Here is a 10,936-nt window from a genome sequence, read left to right on the forward strand (position 1 = left end):
TATCCCTTCCCACCCTCCATCCCCCTGGTAACCACAAATCTGTATTCTCTGTCTGTGAGTCTATTTCTGTCCTGTATTTATGCTTTGTTTTTGTTTGTTTGTTTGTTTTTGTTTTTGTTTTTTAGATTCCACATATGAGCGATCTCATATGGTATTTTTCTTTCTCTTTCTGGCTTACTTCACTTAGAATGACATTCTCCAGGAGCATCCATGTTGCTGCAAATGGCATTATGTTGTCGGTTTTTATGGCTGAGTAGTATTCCATTGTATAAATATACCACTTCTTCTTTATCCAGTCACCTGTTGATGGACATTTAGGCTGTTTCCATGTTTTGGCTATTGTAAATAGTGCTGCTATGAACATTGGGGTGCAGGTGTCATCCTGAAGTAGATTTCCTTCTGGGTACAAGCCCAGGAGTGGGATTCCTGGGTCATATGGTAAGTCTATTCCTAGTCTTTTGAGGAATCTCCACACTGTTTTCCATAGTGGCTGCACCAAACTGCATTCCCACCAGCAGTGTAGGAGGGTTCCCCTTTCTCCACAGCCTCTCCAGCATTTGTCATTTGTGGATTTTTGATGACAGCCATTCTGACTGGTGTGAGGTGATACCTCATTGTAGTTTTGATTTGCATTTCTCTGATAATTAGTGATATTGAACATTTTTTCATGTGCTTTTTGATCATTTGTATGTCTTCCTTGGAGAAATTCTTGTTTAGGTCTTCTGCCCATTTTTGGATTGGGTTGTTTATTTTTTTCTTATTGAGTCGTATGAGCTGCTTATATATTCTGGAGATCAAGCCTTTGTCGGTTTCACTTGCAAAAATTTTCTCCCATTCCGTAGGTTTTCTTCTTGTTTTATTTCTGGTTTCCTTTGCTGTGCAGAAGCTTGTAAGTTTCATTAGGTCCCATTTGTTTATTCTTGCTTTTATTTCTTCTAGGAGAAAATTTTTGAAATGTATGTCAGATAATGTTTTGCCTATGTTTTCCTCTAGGAGGTTTATTGTATCTTGTCTTATGTTTAAATCTTTAATCCATTTTGAGTTGATTTTTGTATATGGTGTAAGGGTGTGTTCTAGCTTCATTGTTTTACATGCTGCTGTCCAGTTTTCCCAACACCATTTGCTGAAGAGACTGTCTTTATTCCATTGTATATTCTTGCCTCCTTTGTCGAAGATGAGTTGACCAAAAGTTTGTGGGTTCATTTCTGGGCTCTCTATTCTGTTCCGTTGGTCCATATGTCTGTTTTGGAACCAATAAGTGCTGTGTGATACTTCCAGAAATTGGCAATGTCAAAACGTAATGTCTTTTCTTTGATAGTGATAGGAGTTCTGTAACCTACGTGATCGATGTAATTTATCTTAAGATAGAAGCAGCAGCCCTGATTCTGGAGCAGACTGACCAAGTCGCGGTTATCATAGTTTACTGCTATTGGTCTTCTGGGTCTCTTTGCTCTCAGGACTAAATATCAGTCCTAGGTTACCGTCTCACTGATAAACTCACTCCCAGTATGACTGGTCCACAACATTTTCTGTCAACCCAGAGAAGACAACCTAATGGATTCCCCTCGATGAAATCAACTTTCCATTGTGGTTTGGCAGAACAAAGCATCACTGTCTCTTAAACTGTGAAAGGTAGAATTCTGTCCTCTTCTACTTTTGGAAGAGGGCAAGGGGAGAGTCCTTATCCCAGCCTAAATCCATGAAAGACACATCCTGGAGGTCATGAGCACTCATGGAGTTTGGCTAGTGAATAAACTGCAGTTTACTTCTTGGTGATGATACATGACGTGAAAAAATATATCTAAGACATACATGCCATTTGATAGTCATGTACTCAGCGTGGAATGGGGCAAAGAATTACTTTGATTCTAAAGTAAGTTTATCCTCCAGGAGCTCGTCATCAGTTAAATTAGTATTTCCCAGAGCACCCCAATCTCTTTTGATTGGAGTGACTCACCCCTTCATTTGGCACACCAGATCCTCATTTATTCATCTTGGTTCTATGTTCTTTATCTTATGAACTCTGGGAGAATGACTTGGTTCTAGAATCCACTTAAGAATAGTCAATTTCCAGATTGGGTCCAGGAGTCCGTGGTCTTAACTCCAGTAAGTATCCCAGCCCACCTATAGAATGTACCCTTTCCCTGATGTCTGTCCTGATGCAGACCCAGCAGGGCTGAGGGGTGCAGTTACACTTAGAAAAAGGACCCGAAGAAGACCAAGAACTGGACAAATAAACAGTCTCTGATTTCCTACGAATCAGGTTCAGTGCCAGTCAAAATGGAGCCATAAAAGTGAAGAATGTCTGAATGCTGCAGAGATCTTTTACAGAATTACTTAGTTATTATCAAATGCATGTAATCATAGAAAACAGGCCGGGGACAAGTGAAATCTGGAAAAAAGAGTAATTCCTTATACCTTCATTTTCTTAATCTTTTTCCCTGAAGTTTGGCAAATAATGAACTCTTAATATGTGCACATGTGAAAAATTTGGCTTTTTGGCACTAGCAATTACATGCTATTCTTGCAAAGGAGCGTTTACACATGGAGTAGTGTGTCTGAAAGGGTGCAGCTTGAGTCAGAGTTTAGTTGAGATCTTCAGTTGCCCCTGTGACATAAGGCTTCTGTGGTGACTAGATTGACTTCTCAAGAGCTTGCTTGAAATTGGCTTGCTATTTGGCACATAAGAAGTGTGTTTATGTCAGCATTAGCTGTTACTATTACTCTCTCGATCTGCTAGGCTCTGTTCTCCCAAGCTAAGGCCTCCTGCAGGTGGAGTTCAGGAGAGGACCTCTCCAACAACCATGGTTATGATAGCTAACTGTACATAGCATGAAGTGAGATTTTGAATGCTCCTCTTGACCTGAACTGAATAGTAGCAGCTCAGTTTAGCCTGTAAAAAATTCTCAGTTCTTCCTTATGCAGCCAAGATCCTCTCACCTTTTTCCTCACTCTCGGAATTCTTTTGATTCTCTCCAGGTAGCTTCATGTTCACATATATGCGGAGCCAGTAGCCTCTCAGTTTCTCCAGGTCTGCATCTCTGCCCGCTATCCCACTCTATCCATTACTTCTGGCACAAAAGGATCCTCCTTGGGAGGCAGGAGGAGGAGAAAGACCGTGAATAATTATACTTTGAATATTTTTATCTCTGTCAAAGTAAACAACTTTCTAAAATACATGAATATGATCCTACGAATCTTTCTAATCTGAAAGCAATGCCTAGAGTCTAGTCATTGGCATATATTGCTGTGGCAAATTTATTTTTTAAAATATACCATTTGCTGTCAAGCCCACTGGCAGCATGATAGAATCATTACTTTATTATTATTTGTTGTTTTTAAATTACTATAGCAATCTACATTACGAAACCTACCAAAGCCTGTATTTCTCTTTTTACTGAACCATCAGAATGGGTTGAAATTAATTCCAAATCATTTCTTAAAAAGAACATTCAGTGTTTCCTTGTTAGTCACTACTTGGCTGACAAAGACAAATTCTATTTTGAAATATTATGTGACATTACTTGGTATCGTTTTCCTATAAAGAAAAAAAAGTACACCTATTTTTCTGTTTAATGAACTAAGATAACTGAAGGCTATGGCACTCGATACATCTTGTGGCTTTTATGATATTGTCCAATTTTTGCATGATTCATAATTTACAACTCAAATGGAGAAGGCAGAGGTGGGCATGCATGGAAATGGCAAACCTGTTGTGTAGCACTTTTGAGGGTAGAGGCTTGATAATAATCAAGGTGAAGCGTTCCAAGCTCTTCTCCAAGTGTGCATCTAACTGCCAGCCAAGACATGTTTGCTCCACGTCCATCACTACTGAAGAGGAAAAGCCTACAAAACTCTCTAAGGCTGGCAAAGTTGGCACTTGCTGCCCTCTCCCCACTGCTTCCATTTTAAATTCCATCCTTCTCTAAACGGCAGCCCCAATTCCTGTCTCCCATCTCTTCCCTGGCCCCTTCTTTTCTCATGATGGCTGTGATGTCGAGCCACCCACCAAAAATTTGTGCCCCTCCCCCTTTCACAGTGCCCTGGGAAATGGCTGTCCTGTGGCCACATTTCCCAGCCCCATCTGCACCTGGGCAGAGCCATCGACTAGTTCTTACCAATGATCTGTGAGCATTTGGTGTGTGCATTCTTGGCCAAAGTGTTTAAGAAGCCTTCTTCATTGAAAGCAGAGGACTCGAGCCTTTAGGATGCTAGAGCTGCAATGGGGAAGGAGTCTGGGTCTCTGCTGTTCCCCTGGAGCAAGGACTTTCAGTCACCAAGATGCCTCTCTTGTGTATTACATGATTAAGAAATAAGCAGCTATTGTCTTAGATCACAGACATTTTTATAGTTCAAACAGCGAACATTATCCGACCTAGATAATAAACCCCAGGCCCTATTTCATTCTCAGTTGGCTGAACACTAATGCCCACAGGAGGCAGGATATTATGATCAATCTTCTTCCTGCCAGAGGGCTTTGTATTTTACTTGAGGGAACTGCCCACCCTTCTCCCCTACAAAGGACACTGTGTGCCTGGCTATATACCCTGAGCACATGCGTTGACTTCACCTACCAACTTGACAAAGAGAAGGTTGTGCTGGTTGGAGTCTGACTTCCTGGGTCTGACTTCTAATAATTTAGTGCTTAGCTGGTCCCGAACATGTCACTTAACTTTCTGATCCATAGTTTTCTCATCAGGAAAATCAGGGAGGAGGGTGTATTGCCATGTTTAAGAATTTGTAATCTCACAGTCCCGTTTGTGATCTGTAAGATCTTGGCAAATGCTTTGTCCTCTTCAAATCCCAGTTTTCTCATCTGCAAAATACAGATAAGAACACCTTTCTCACAGGCTTCTTGACTCATTCATTCACTCACTCATTCCTTCATTCATTCATTCACAAAGTATTTACTGAGAACCTGCTCTATGCCAAAGACAACTCTCAGTGTGTTTACAGGGGATACAGCTATGAGCAAAAGAAGGTCCTGCCCTTATGAAGCTTTATCTGAGTGGACACAGAGAGTAAGAAACAATAAACAGACCTGTATTCAGCTAGTGTGGCCAGCATGAAACAAGCGAATACCTATAAATTGCTTATGCAGTGTCTGATACATGGTAAACACGAAGAAATGGGAGCTATTATTAATATTAACTATAAATATGAAAATGCATAAAATACTAATTTCAATAGCATCCAATAGGGCTATTGTGAGGATGAGGTGAAACATGTATTTATGAGTTACTTATTTTTACCTGATTAATTGAAGCAAATATAAAGAAGAATACATTAAGGTCCCCCTCACCATTTCAGTAAAGTTGGGACATTTTCTGTTGGCAGAAGCTGTTTGCATCTTGAGAGCAGAGAAACCTGACTGGCCGATGCCAATCTGAGTAATTTTGCTGAAAGCCTTGGAGGGGATACAGCTGCCCTAGAGCAGAAATCATTTAGCTTTGGTTAAGTTGAATGAGAGAAACCAGGGACCCTCAAATGGCCTCCACATTCTGTCATTGGCAAAAAGGAGACCAGTCCCTGGACCCTAAATGGAGGCTCTGACCTGGCTTGTACCTGCATCCATCTGCAGGAGATTGTCCCTCAAAACCCTGGGGTGGAATAACTCTATGCACTGACCCTGAGTGAAAAATGCAGTTGAAATATGTGGACAGGAAGAGGAGTATGTGAGAACAATAGGCAAAAATATGTGCAAGGCACACTCTCTTTTTGAAATTCTTACTGTGCGATTTTCCTAAAAACAAGTAAGCAGAGCACATTTGGCTAATGGTTTGAGTTGCATAAGTAGGGTGACTATAAAATTTATCATTCAACCTGGGACACTTTGGAGAGTGAAAGGGGACAGTATTAATAATTATACCAGAACAGCAGGAGTAAATCAGGACTGTCCTAGGGGGCAAAACAGTACACATGTTCACCCTGGGCACAGATTGTTAGGAATATCATTTCTATTTATTTTTAATGCTCAGGTTTCTTTGGGAGGAGAGGACTGTGTTTATAAAAATGTCTCAGAAGTATAACAGGCGAGTACTTCTCTGTAAGTGACAGCAATATGCCAGATATTTTGGATCCTCTCTGCATTATGTGCAAGCACTTGTACCAAGCCTTATGGGGGCTACAAAGTTGTCCAAGACATGACTAAGACCTCAAGGTACTTGTAATTTAGCAAAAGAGAGAAGCCATGTACAGTCAACCTGGACAAAGTCTCATAGACAAAAACCCTGTTGGGATTAGGGAGTTATGAGCAGCTTAGTGTTGTTGGATGAAAGGGTTTGTGGATGAGAAGATGGAGATATGGGTCAGAGCCAGATGTCACAACTTTGCACGTGGAGGATTTGGACCACTTCCTGTCCCTGCGGTCTCAGAGAAGGGGTGAGGAAAGTTCTTCATGGCCCAGGGCAGGTCTTATGCCCAAGAAGACTATGTGGTCAAGTTTTCAGGAGGGTAGCCACCCTGGTAGAACTAAAGACGAATTTTCAGTCCAGATATGACATTAAAAACAGATCCATTTTCCCCTAAATGAGTTGGCTTTTATATAAGGATGCAAACGTGGTCCGTGGGGAAAAGTACAAGAAAGCTTTTTGATGCTTAGGATCCTCCAAAGACCTAGTGGAAAAAGAAGAAGTTCTAACCTGAGAGGGGAGTGAATCGTCACAATATACAATTTCTCACCACCAGCACAGGGATTAGCACATCATGTTGGCAGAGAAGGGGCATGGGCAGAATATTCCCATTAGGGCCTCCTGGAAATTGAATTGGGAGAAGTACAGACCTTTTCGTCTGAGAGAAACGGCATCCTGTTGCCTTGGGCTATTCCCAAATGACATCTATGGCACCCTCTCTCTTATGGGACCAGCTGTGCATGGTCCTAACTCTTTTATCAGGAGGAGCCAGGTGTCTCAGTTCGGTTGTCCTGGAAATAGACTTGGAGATGGTGATTTGCATGCAGGAAGTTTATTGGGCTGTGCCCTTAGGTAGACACCTGTGAAGGAGCCAGAGCAGCAGGCTTGGGTAGAGGGAGGAACTGTACAGTGATATAATCATGACAAAGGCTTCAGTGGTTGTTATGGAGAGCTCTGGACGGGGGTGGACCCTCAAAGTTGTCCCAAGTTGAGGAAAGGGGTCAAGATTTTTGGTCCTGCTTCCTTACCTCCATACACCAGTCAAACATGCAGGATACCCCAGAAAGAAGGTGTGACCTTGGATAAGGTGATTTTTTGAGGAAAGAGACTCAGCTGAGAGCTGGCAGCTGCCAACCTCCCAGCGTGTGGGGGACTGAGGTGTGAAGACATGCTGTCCTGAAGAGGCAGTCTGGGCCAGCTACCATGGCACACGCTATGCTGGTGGTTCTCGAACTTTGATGTGGTACATCAGAGTCATCTGGAGGGTTCATTAAAATGCAGATTCCTGGGCTCCATCCCCTAGACATCCACTAAGACTGGAGTGGGGCCCAAGAATTTGTATTTCTAGCAAGTTCCCAGGCAATGCTGGGCTGGAATCCCACTTTGAGAACCACTGCACTACATCAGGCATTCAGGGACTCCTACACAGGCACAGATAGCTCATCAATGCTTGTAACACATGTAGTGAACAGCCACTCTTGTGAGCATATTTCAAAGTCTAATCAGATAGCTTTGATTATCTGTAAGATCTCAGTTTCCTACTCCTTTAGCTTGGTGACCAAAAAAAGAAAGTCTTATTGCAACCAGTCATTTACCTGGGGGGGCTCGAGGCCTCTGTGTCATACATTATCTCCATTCTCCATAGACCAGCAGCTGCTATTTGAAATGGCCATTAGCAATTCATTCTTCTACTTCAAGAAAAGAGAACCTAGCTGCCTAGCTTACAAGAATTCTCCCCACAGTCGTACCTGTGCTGCCTGCATCCATTCTTCTGGAGAACCACTCCTCTTGCCCCTGCTGTCACCACATAGTCCAGTTCTGAGGGATCAAAACCTCATAAATCTCTGGCCACCACAACTGGTTGAAGGGTGAACATGGATGGGACTCAACTGGACCCGTTCCTCAGGACTCCTATTTGGAGCTGAGAAATAAGAACCCCTTCTTCTCTGGGAATGAGGATATGACCCAATGACCATGGCTTTCTTGCAGTGAAGAAGCCTATAGGCAAAGGGAAGACATGAGACCAATTGGTCTAGAGAACAGAGATGAGAGGCAATCATCCTTAGCTACATCCCTGCCCTTCTTGATTACAGGAGCCAATAAATCCCCACTTTCCTTAGATAGTTCAACTTAGGTTGCTGCCACTTGCAATCAAATGAGTCCTGTCTAATGCTCCCTTTAAATTCAAATACCATGGGAAGCAGAATACATGGACCTGATCCTAACAACTTAATTGTGGAGGCAGAGTAGTTAGAGGAGCCCCTGGTCAGGCCTGGGTAGTACCTGCAGTAGGAACCCTAGGGAGCTAAGTTTGCGCACAGAGCACTCAGGAGTGGGATGGGGGTGGGATGGGAGGCAAGTAAGCCACAGTGAATCTCACGATGTGCCAAGTGTCCTGCCACGTGTGTAATATGCTTCATTCCACCTGAGTCTGGCGTGGTAGGTAACAGAGATAACATGGTAGGTAACAAAGATACCTCATTAGGCACAGAGAGATTAAGTGCACTTCCCAAGGTCTCATAACCGGTAAGTGGCAAAGCCATGATTCAAACAAAACCTCTTTCTGATTGCAAATGGTGTGTACTTAGCCACTGCCTTATATATGACCTGTCCCAAAAGCAGAGGCCACAACAGGGGAAGGTGTGGGTTTTAATGATAAGAACGGAAAATTTACCCATTTCACAGCTTTGCTAAGGATTACCTCAAAGACTGAGATCTGGGGCCCGTCCAGTGATCCAAGAGCAATGTTGAGGGGTCCAGGGATGTTTCTTAGACGTTTTAAAATCCAGGAATCCAAGCTTAGCACTGAAAAATATTAGAGTAAAGAATATCATATTGAGGTTATATTTATATTGACATTTACATTTATATAATTTTGAGCTGTTCATGCAGAGGCAAAATGACGTATTTCCCATTTTGTTGTTTGTTACCAAGATGTCCCACAGGTCCATGGTCAAAATACCCTACAGAACTCTTTCACTCACACATTGTTAATTCATGCTCCATTAACTTGAGCTCTTTCTATACGTCATACAATGCCTGTGTAATACTTATTTAGCCAAAAGTTTGAAATTTCTTATTTTATCAATTTCTGGATCTTCCTCTCAAGTAAAGAATGTAGCCTTAAAAAAGTATAGCTTTTTCAAACAGGGACTCAGAAACGATGAATTTCTTCATGATGCTTTCACTACTGCACAGTAGCCAAGTCTTGAATATTAGAAAAGTTTTACATTTAGGAGGCATTAATATGTAGGACAGGCTTGTTGTGAATAATTTTTTCATGAATGCTCCTCATTTAATCTATCAGTACTCATCTATGTCGTCATTTACAATATATACACCACTTAACAATATGAAACTCCATTTCTTTGAAAAGTATTGTGTAATTGAAGCTTTTCTCTTAAGTCATAAATGCCTCTCCACCATCACTGAGTCTGCTGGGCTTCACTCTGTATCTCTGTGATGGTTTGGAAACCAGTTGGATGATTTGGAAATAAGTCTTGCCTAAATTAGCTAGACAAACATTTCCCTAATTTTCCTCATCATAAAATTTACCTCTGAGATTCTGATTCAGCAGGTCTTGATTAGAACCTGGGAAGCTGTATTTTCAACAAGTATCCCAGGGAATTCTAATATACGTGGTCCATGGCCGTACTCTGAGAAACACAGAATTAGGTGATGCCACAGTTCTTCATTTCCCTCTGATGTGTGTGTGAATTAGGTCCAAAGGAGGTAGTGTGGGTAAAAATATGTATTTATATCATCCCATATGTGAACATATGTGTAGTTGACATCTATCCTATACTATGATTAGAGATAGAGAAAAATTCTTTTGTAAAAAGGTACAATTCCTTTATACAGAGAGAATTTATGGTGATTTTTCTCATTATTTACTTTTATCAAGGTGAGATTTAATTTTCCATGACAATCATTTCATCAAATGACACACACTCACAAACACATAATTTTCCTTTGAAAAATTCAATATACAATTCACCCCCAGGGCCTTTTCTTTGCCATGGAATGATTTGTATAATTTCACACCTTAGCTGTGTTCTTTGAATTCTTATTGATAATTGTGCATGATTTGTTATGAAGACAAACACACATCGATAGGAACATTGAGTTATACAAATTATAAACATAAACAAAATAAAACAATTGTCTATCTCTGCTACCTTGTCTGGCAAACACATTTTATATACCACTTCTTTGACCTTGAAAATGAAACTAGGTTTTAATCAATTATTCAGTCATTTTGAGACATATTTGAATATGGCCTTGTTCAATTTATTAACTTTGAACTTATAATGCCAATTAAATAAAAATATTTTAAAAGACCACTGCATCTTGCTTTTTAATTTCCAAAGCATACAACTGCTATAGGAGAAGGCTATTAATGCCTTCATAATTTGCTCATTTTCCCTTGACAGTCAAACCTCTTGGTTTCTAACAAAGGTCTAATGAACAAATTCAGGTGGACCGTGGTATTCTAAGATGAAAGGTTTACAAAATACACCACAAGACATTTACTAGAAGGCAGTATATATTATCATTAGTAATTAAAACTACATTACCCTTGTCAAAATGAATGAAAAAGTGAGCCTTATGGTGTGGTGCTCTTGTATTTTATCATGTTTGTTTCTCGCCTGCCTATTGCAGTGTTTCATGGGCTCTCCCATGCAGTTTCCACATAGCCTGGTAGCAGTATTAGAGAGCAACATGAAAAAGTATGATAAATTCATCCCTTGTTTATGCCCCAGGGATGCACTGTGCAAAATCTCATAATCTGAAGTAGGTCTCCC

The sequence above is a fragment of the Vicugna pacos genome, chromosome 5 (assembly GCF_048564905.1).
Source record: "Vicugna pacos chromosome 5, VicPac4, whole genome shotgun sequence".
In the NCBI taxonomy this organism is placed as follows: Eukaryota; Metazoa; Chordata; class Mammalia; order Artiodactyla; family Camelidae; genus Vicugna; species Vicugna pacos.